Here is an 8,270-nt window from a genome sequence, read left to right on the forward strand (position 1 = left end):
TTCAGCTTGGAACCCCTGGTTCTGTTTTCCAGACGACATGTTGCACCATTCTCCCTGATCTACACGATTGGAAAGAGGAGCCTCCTGCTCAATCAAGGCTCAGACAACGGCTGGCTGAGCAACAGGCTCATTTATCCAATCGACCTCTATCGTGCAGCTCATCCATCAGGAGAGGCGCCGACTGCATTAACTTTGCAGGATGTCCTGCTATAACGAAGACTAATGATTCAGGGAAAGACGGGTTTAAAATCCCTAAGGTTTACACAGATCTCCTCTTCCACTGCACAGCGTTCACGTACATGTCTGGTTATCAGGCTGAGAGAGGGGATTCTTCCCCTTTTATTCTGCTCTTGTGAGACCCCACCTCGAACACTGTGTCCAGTTCTGGTGTCCCCACCATAAGAGGGACGTGGGTCTGTTGGAACAGGTTCAGAGGAGGCCACAGAGCTGACCCAGGGGCTGGAGCAGCTCTGCTGCGAGGACAGGCTGAGGGAGCTGGGGCTGTTCAGCTGGAGAAGAGAAGACTCCGGGGGCACCTTATCCCTGCTGCAGTGCCTGAAGGGACCCACAGGGAGGATGGGAGGGACTTTGTACAGGAGTGTCCAGCGACAGGACAAGGGGAAATGGATTTAAATGGAAGGAGAACGGGTTTAGATTGGATCTTAGGAAGAAATTCTTCAGTGTGAGGGAACAGATTGCCCAGAGAGGCTGTGGCTGCCCCCTCCCTGGAGATGTTCAAGGCCAGGTTGGATGAGGCCGGGAGCAACCTGGGCTGGGTACGGGCGTCCCTGCCCACGGCAGGGGTTGGACTGGATGATCTCTAAGGTCCCTTCCCACCTAAGACATTCCATGATTCTGTGATCAGGTCTACAGCCAGCCAGAAGAGCAACAAAGAGTTAGGGTGTATTTACACGAACGCTTTTGAGGAAGACACCTGCGGGCTGCTGGTGTGACTGCAACCGAGCACCTTCTCACCAGCACCGATCCGTCTCCCCCGGAAGAGCAGCCACTGTCAGAAATCCTTAAGACCAAACATTTTCAGGCCAATTTATCTAGATGCTTTGGGTACCAATAAAACTTTTAACAGTAATAGCAGAGCATGCTGAATAAAAAAACCCACTAAAATCCCTTCAGCTTCAAGCACAATTATCAAAGAAACACCGACGTAATTAAAAAGATGAGCTTTATTACAAACCTATAGCATGCTTAGCATCAGTGATGAAGAGTTTTAATGTACTAGGCACTGTGCTATAACAAAATCGCTCTTTTGTACTTCAGGCTGATCAGATATATTTGCTTTTAAAGATTGCTATATAACCACCTACATATTAATAAAAACAGTATTAGCTCAGAAAATTAGGTCTTTAAAATTTCTTACAGCTGCGCTCCTAAAACCCAGTATCCAAATTACTGCAGAACAAGTTTTTTTGCTCCAACTGCTGCATTCAGCTGCAAACCAGCTTTTATTATAACACTGCGGCTTTTTACGCGAACGTGAGACTCTGCCTTTTTAAAAAATACAGCGGTTGCAGTTTTAATTGGGATTGTCAGACATAAACTGATGCTGCCAAGACAAAATGGTACGAGAACTTAGAAGACTGGTTCTGAAACAAATAGCCTGCACGCTCACGCTGCTGCTAGGTATTAGGGAATAGCTTCACACAAAAACACTGCTAAAACTGTTGGCAAAAATAGCAAAAAATACTTGATTGTTTGAATGAAGGTCAGTGATGTGATGGATCAGATGACACGAAGCCTAGCCATGATGATCTGATGGACAGTGAATGTATTGGAAGGAATAATTAATTTCCATCATGTCAACAAGCTGATCCTACTCCCTTTCACAATCTTACAGTCACCAGATTGAGCACAAGGGAGCTACAGCTCTGGGACAGGGCCCACAGCCCGAGCTCAGCAGCAGCCCGGACCCAGAGTGTGTGAACTAACTCAGAAACCACATTTCCAGTCTCTATTTCCTTCTCTACGAGAGAGGGAGCTGGGTCTGTTCAGTTTGACGAAGAGGAGGCTGAGGGGGGACCTCATCATGCTCTACAGTTACTTGAAAGGACATTGTAGAGAGGTTGGTGCTGGTCTCTTCTCACAGGGAATTAGCGACAGAACCAGGGGGAATGGTTGCAAGTTGCAACAGGGCAGGTTTAGGCTGGACATTAGGAAGAAATTCTTCATGGAAAGAGGGGTCAGACCCTGGCACAGACTCCCTAGGGAGGGGGTTGAGTCGCCATCCCTGGATGTGTTCAAGTGTCGCTGAGATGTGGTGTTGGGTGAGATGGTTTAGGGGTGAACTTGTAGTGTAGGGTCAGTGGTTGGACTAGATGATCCCAAGGGGCTTTTCCAACCTGAATTGTTCTAGGATTCTTCATATTCTCAACTCCAGGAAGCCTCTCTGTTGAATTTTACCCCTCACAAGTATCGCACTGTGCTACTCCGCAGATGGCTTGGTACAAAGTGAGACTAGTGCAAACTGGATGAAGAAATATATCCTCAACTTGACCCACACTCCAATTTTTTTTTTTAATTAGCTGCAGAACAGAATCAGCATTCTCATTTTGTTTAACCGCAGCTGGCAAATAATCAGCTCTTCCATGACAGTAAAAGCCACTTCCCAGAAGTGAAATGGAGATGTTCAAGTACAGCTCAGAAAATAAGTGACCGAGAGAGAAACTTTCATTAAAAGCACCCTCAAATACAGGCTGACATACACAGATCACATATAAATCAGAGATAGTTTATACATAGTGCAGTCAAAGTTGGATTTTGTTGTTAGAAGTATTTTTTTTTTGGTCAGGACAGAGGCCAAAAAAGGTTATGTTATCAATTTACTGTGCTGCCCTTTCAACTCTAATTTCATATATATTAAATTACACCAAAAAAAAAAAAGTGAGTAGTCTTGTTAATTCTCCATCCTTATGTTCTGCTTGAAAGGATAAATGATTAGTACAGGTTGTAACCTCAGACTATGTTCAGCCAGTATGGAAACATCTTAATTACCTCTTGTTTCAGATGTGCCTTCTGGTCTAAGTTATGTACATAATTAAGACTAGCAACAACCATCTGTTTGTCCATGACTCTAAACAAAAAACATTATTTAAATAAAGGATCATTTAAATTCACATATATTTAAATATGGGACGTAGAGGAAGGAAAAAGAAAAACTGGAGGGGAAAAAGAAAAAAGTACCCAAGCATTTCACTTTGTCCCCCTGCCTTCTCTGTGCAGATCACGAATTCCATTTATTCTAGTGTCAAAATGAAATGAAGTTGCCCCTCGGTTCAAAACACAGTTACCTTCACACTGTGCCACAGCTGCTCTGTAAGTTTTAGACAGGAATGCAAAGGTTTTAACAAAGAGGCATTAGAAAGCGCGAACATAATACTCAAGAGTGCGATCCAGCTTTAGCACAAGGTGCCTCTGTTACAAAACGAAAGCACTTCTCCCCCTTTCGCAGGTGGAAGGAAGTTACTCCGAGATAAGGATAACCACTTGGCTTCCCACGTTTCAATCCCCGACAACAAGGTTTTCCCCTCTTTCCTGGCACCATGTGCAGAAGGGACTGAATAGCTTTCCAAAATACCGACTGGGGAAGTAGCTAACAACCTGCACGTTCCTCGGGAAGAGGAGCAGGATGGACAATCACGGCTGAGGACTGGGTACAACTAAGAACCACAAGTCTGTCTGGTTTTTACAATTAAAGGTTGCAAATTTCAACTCAGTAAAATGTTGACTTTTGTCTAAAATCCTGGAAAATGCTTTAAGAGTATCTCCATAACTGTAGAGTCCACCTTCAACAGGTAGCTCGTCTTACCAAACTAATTGAATTAGCTTACCAAAGAATGAGAGAGAAGAGTCCTCTTCGTCCCAGAACTTTTCAAACTGTACTCTTCCAACACGTCACATTGGCAACTGCAAATAACAAGACAGTACTTTGAAACATGAACCTTCATTTGGAAAAAGAAAAAACAAACCACCAAAAAGTCTCTTCTTAAATAGCTAGCAACTTTTACAAGAAGCTCAGCTGTTATGTTAGCTTGTCCTGAAGACAAAAAGTAAAAAGAGCCAACTGCTACACAAGTCATAACTACCAAAATCTTCATACGCCCCAAGAGGGAACTCGTTGATTGGACCGACTGGATTTTGACAGGGACACGGGTGCTGGGTAAAGCGTTCTGGGAAGGAACAGCTCAGAAATCACGGCCACACTGCAATTCCATTTTTTTTAACCTGTCTTTGGTACACGGAAGTCAAAACCAAAAAATTACTTTGCAATAAAAGCTACAGGAGAGCTCTTTTATAGAAAATCCAGCTTGTTTCCTATACTGATCTTCATAAGAGTTTTTTTCATTTTACATTAGAAATTATGCTTCTTCCCTCCCAAGTAAGCAGCTGAAGTCCTCCAAACAGGGGCTGGTGCCTAAGTACTTTTGGATAAAAAAGCCCAGGTGAACAGCAACGCTCACACGACAGCAGTCCTGCCAAGCCTTATCTTTTTGACTCTCCAAGTGCTGTACAAACAGTTATTTCCTCAAAAAATAAAGCGTTTTGTCACAAATACGTATTTGTCAAAAAGAACCTCAACAAACATACGGAGAAAATATCCAATTTGCTTCATTCCTACGCAGTCACTTCAGCAGGTATTCCGAGATGTCTTCTATAGCCCGTGAATGCCTGCTGGGACACAAAGTTCTACACTAAAAGACTCAACTCCTAAAATTAGAAGTGCCATGCTCAAACCACCAGCTCCTAAAGCGTGTGAGCAGCCAGACTGACGGAATCCCATTCCCTTGGACCCAGGGCACCAGAAGATTTGCTCTTCCAATAACTTGGAAGCTATCCCAATAGCACACTGCATCTGGATGTGTCCGGAAAGTTTAACTTCTACAAACATATAATCCTGTTGCTAGAAATAGTTTGCTTGTACTCTGCTGTGCCATAGGCAGCGATAATTTTTGTATCCTGGTCCATTTAAAAAGAATAAAAAGTATCTATTTTGTATTTATTGTGTCTTCTAGTTCACAGTTTATGATGGGAGTAAAAAAAAATTACCTTCATTATACAGAAAAGAGGTATATAATTTTAGGATTGATGTAGTAAAAAGGAATGGTTTTAGAAGAACAAAAGTAAATGCATCAAGCAAAACAAAGTCTAACACAGTTGACGTAGTTTAGGGGAGTCTCATACATATCTACTTTCAGCTATCATTTAAAAAGAAAGGTGACATTAAGATGCTTCACTTGAACAGAAAACACCTCATTAACAAAACCGCTGTTAACCGCAGCTGGTGATGACTGACAGTTTTACACAAGAGTTTCTAAAAGTTACGTTTGGTTCCCTGCAGAGGTTAACTTTGGATTTTTATTTTAAAACACCTCTCGAGCCACAAGCCAAACGCCAACTCCAACAGCTTTATGGGCTGATTACTAAACTCGGCACACGAAGGAGCAAGGACACAGTTTCACTTTAAGGGATCAGCTTGATCACGCAACAAGCTCGACTCCCCAGTCACTTGGTTGTACAAAGTCACCTTTGACAGGAATAATTCACAGGCTTATTAAACAAACAAAAAACCCAACTATGAAGGCACAAAACTCTAGAATGACTCTTCAGAGACAGTTTTTCTGGCCGTGTCCTTGCTTTTAAAAAGGCAAGGTACACATTGAGGGTAGCAGGAGGTAAGCTTATGTGGTTTAGGTCAGAGAAAACAAAACAAAACAAACAAAAACCTTCAGAAAGCCTGCAACAAGCTTTTTATTGAATTTAACGAGGTTTGGAAGAAGCCACCGAGTCTCCAGAGTTTTGCAGAGAAGTTGAAAAACAGGAGGAAAATGTTCCAACCTAAGCGTTGATAATTCCGCTCTATCCGTGCCAGCGCTCAGAAAACACTTTGCGCCACGCTCATCAGCATTCCTCTCGCGAGGCTGCGAGCCCCAGATAAGCACCTCCAACCTCATTGCTTCCTAAGTCAACAACTCGTGCCAAAGGGGAAAAAAAAAAGCTCACTGTAAGAAGAAACATTGCTATGACTTCTACCACCATCCCAAAACCACTCGTCACTCCAAGGGAGGAGCAATCCCAAGGAGTGGCGCGTGACTGGTGAATGAACGGGGGGAGGCACAGCTACATTTGCTGCCTCTCCTCCCCTTCAACGTGCACCCACCGCTTCCTTTGCCTCAGCTCTTCTGTCCGACCCACCGAGAATAAATCCTGCACCAGCAGGAAAGCAAAGGGTAGAAGCTGAAAAAGGGATCAGGAGCCTTTCGCCAAGTCCTACAAAAGTCAAACAGGGCCAGTAAAGGCTTTGCATCTTGGAAGATGCTACAGAGTAGCAGCGGGATGTTCTATCAGTCACACTGCTACGGTGAAACACAAGTAATGGAACTGCAGGGAAAAAGCAGAATAATGGTTTCCACGTTGTAGAACTTTCATTCCTGGAGATATTCTCCTGCTCTGGCAGGGCGGATGGACTAGATGATCTTTTCAGGTCCCTTCTAACCCCAAACATTCTGTGATTCTGTGATTCTATGATTCCAGAGCTGACCAGCCTTTGAGCAACGCAACATCAAAGGCGTTCCCTTCTCTCAGCAGGGTGTCAGACTACGTGACCGCCAATCTACATTGCGAGTCTGTGACAACACTTTTCTTGACATTTATTTAAGTAAAACAGTGGCAAAGAGCTAGGAAAAACACTCTTGAGAAGTTTAATAAACATGTTTGACCAGGAGACCGGGAAGTTGTCACTTCAGTTTCTTAGCTGAAAGGCTCTATCTAGCAGGACCAGAGGAGGTATGATTCGGCAAGAGGTATGATTTGATAAGCATGAACTGAAAGGACAGAAGAGAGAAACAGCTTTGGAAAACAACAAATCCAAATTTTTCTCTAGCCACAGACAGAGCTATCCTCAAAGATGCAGGCACACCAGACCAAACTTCTGTCAATTGACTCTTTGGCACGTGTATTTCCACCGTCACCCCTCTTCGCTGAAACAGGGCACTTCCGCACTGGTTATATCATGTCACAACCTTAATATTATGCAAGTGCAGCTTCTGATGAGAAGTTCTGCATTTCTGTTCACATTTCTGCCTTCACAATCGTACCGTTCCCACATAACCTAGCTCTGCAGTAACCAGCCCTCCTCTTGCGCCACTTGATCACACACTCACCATTCCATCACCTTTCCGTTCGGCTGCTTTCTGCTCTGCTTCAGCTCACACATCGGCTATAGCTTGTTCTTTCCTTTCCATGTTCTTCCTAGTGGATTTTAGCTTGCTTTCCTCCAAGACTATTTTTACCCTATTCTTAGTGTGCTAAGGAACAGGAACAGAGTGCTACTATCAGCTCCCTGCCACACGGGCTGATGCGGTCAGCTTGTGGCTGAGCTGAAAACCACCGAGGGGACGAGCGCAGGGGGACGGCCGCCCCAAATACAGCCACTCCCAGGGCTGGGCAGGGCAAGGTGTCATTAAAGTTTGCAGTATCTTCTCTCATTTTCTGTTCTACTTGTGCTCCTGGGAGTGAAGAACAGAATTAACTGCCAGAGTCTAAAGCATCAAAAAAAGTTTTCTCAGTATCTGTCACCGCACCGACTCATACATTAACGGCACGTCATTTAGTTTCCCATGGAAGCCTTTACAGCAACATTCGCCCCCCTCGTCTCCCCACTCAGAAGAGGCCTTAATCTCTTTTAAAAAGCAGTTTGATTAAGCTGATTATCTTTGCATGCTAGTTTCAAAAGATCACTTCTTACACTCTTCAAAAATCAGATGCAGAAGCAACACTCCAAAGTTAAAGTGAAAAACATCTCCAGACAGTAAGCAAAGCGTGAACTGGCAGCAGAAGGCAGGAGGCGAAGCAGGAGAAGCAGTTTGGAGCCTGCAGCTCTCTCATAGCTCAGAGTAGTAAAGAGAAACCTGATCCTGCACTAAGAAAGGTCAATTTTTCCATAACTGATGTAAAGAACTCAACGGAACTTTAGGTGGAATTACAGTAGTAACTGTTACAGTAAGTTTCTTTTTCAGAAAGAGTAAGTGTTTCTGAATAAAAGATTGTATATCAACGTTGCTCTCCACTGACCTCAAAACAAAACCAGGTCAAAAGACCGCAGCAAGCTTGAAACCAAAATCCAAAGAAAATGTTACTTTTCCTTATTTCAGGCTTTGTTTCCTTTGAATTCCTTTTTCATTTGAATAAAATCCCAAGATCCAAATGCTGCAACTGTTCATACACAAGTCAGGATACAGTTTTCCCATCCAAGCTCT

At 43.6% G+C, this 8,270-nt stretch overlaps 1 long non-coding RNA gene across 1 annotated transcript in view; it reads right to left on the reverse strand.

The window, feature by feature from the left end:
- The window catches only part of LOC104273281, a 29,372-nt gene that overhangs the window by 3,456 nt on the left and 17,646 nt on the right, over positions 1–8,270 (reverse strand). Inside the window, exon 2 of the long non-coding RNA XR_717810.1 lies at positions 3,846–3,921. This is a non-coding gene — a long non-coding RNA (uncharacterized LOC104273281). The remainder of the gene's footprint in view (positions 1–3,845; positions 3,922–8,270) is intronic.

The sequence above is a fragment of the Apaloderma vittatum genome, unplaced genomic scaffold (genome assembly GCF_000703405.1).
Source record: "Apaloderma vittatum isolate BGI_N311 unplaced genomic scaffold, ASM70340v1 scaffold37204, whole genome shotgun sequence".
NCBI lineage: Eukaryota > Metazoa > Chordata > Aves > Trogoniformes > Trogonidae > Apaloderma > Apaloderma vittatum.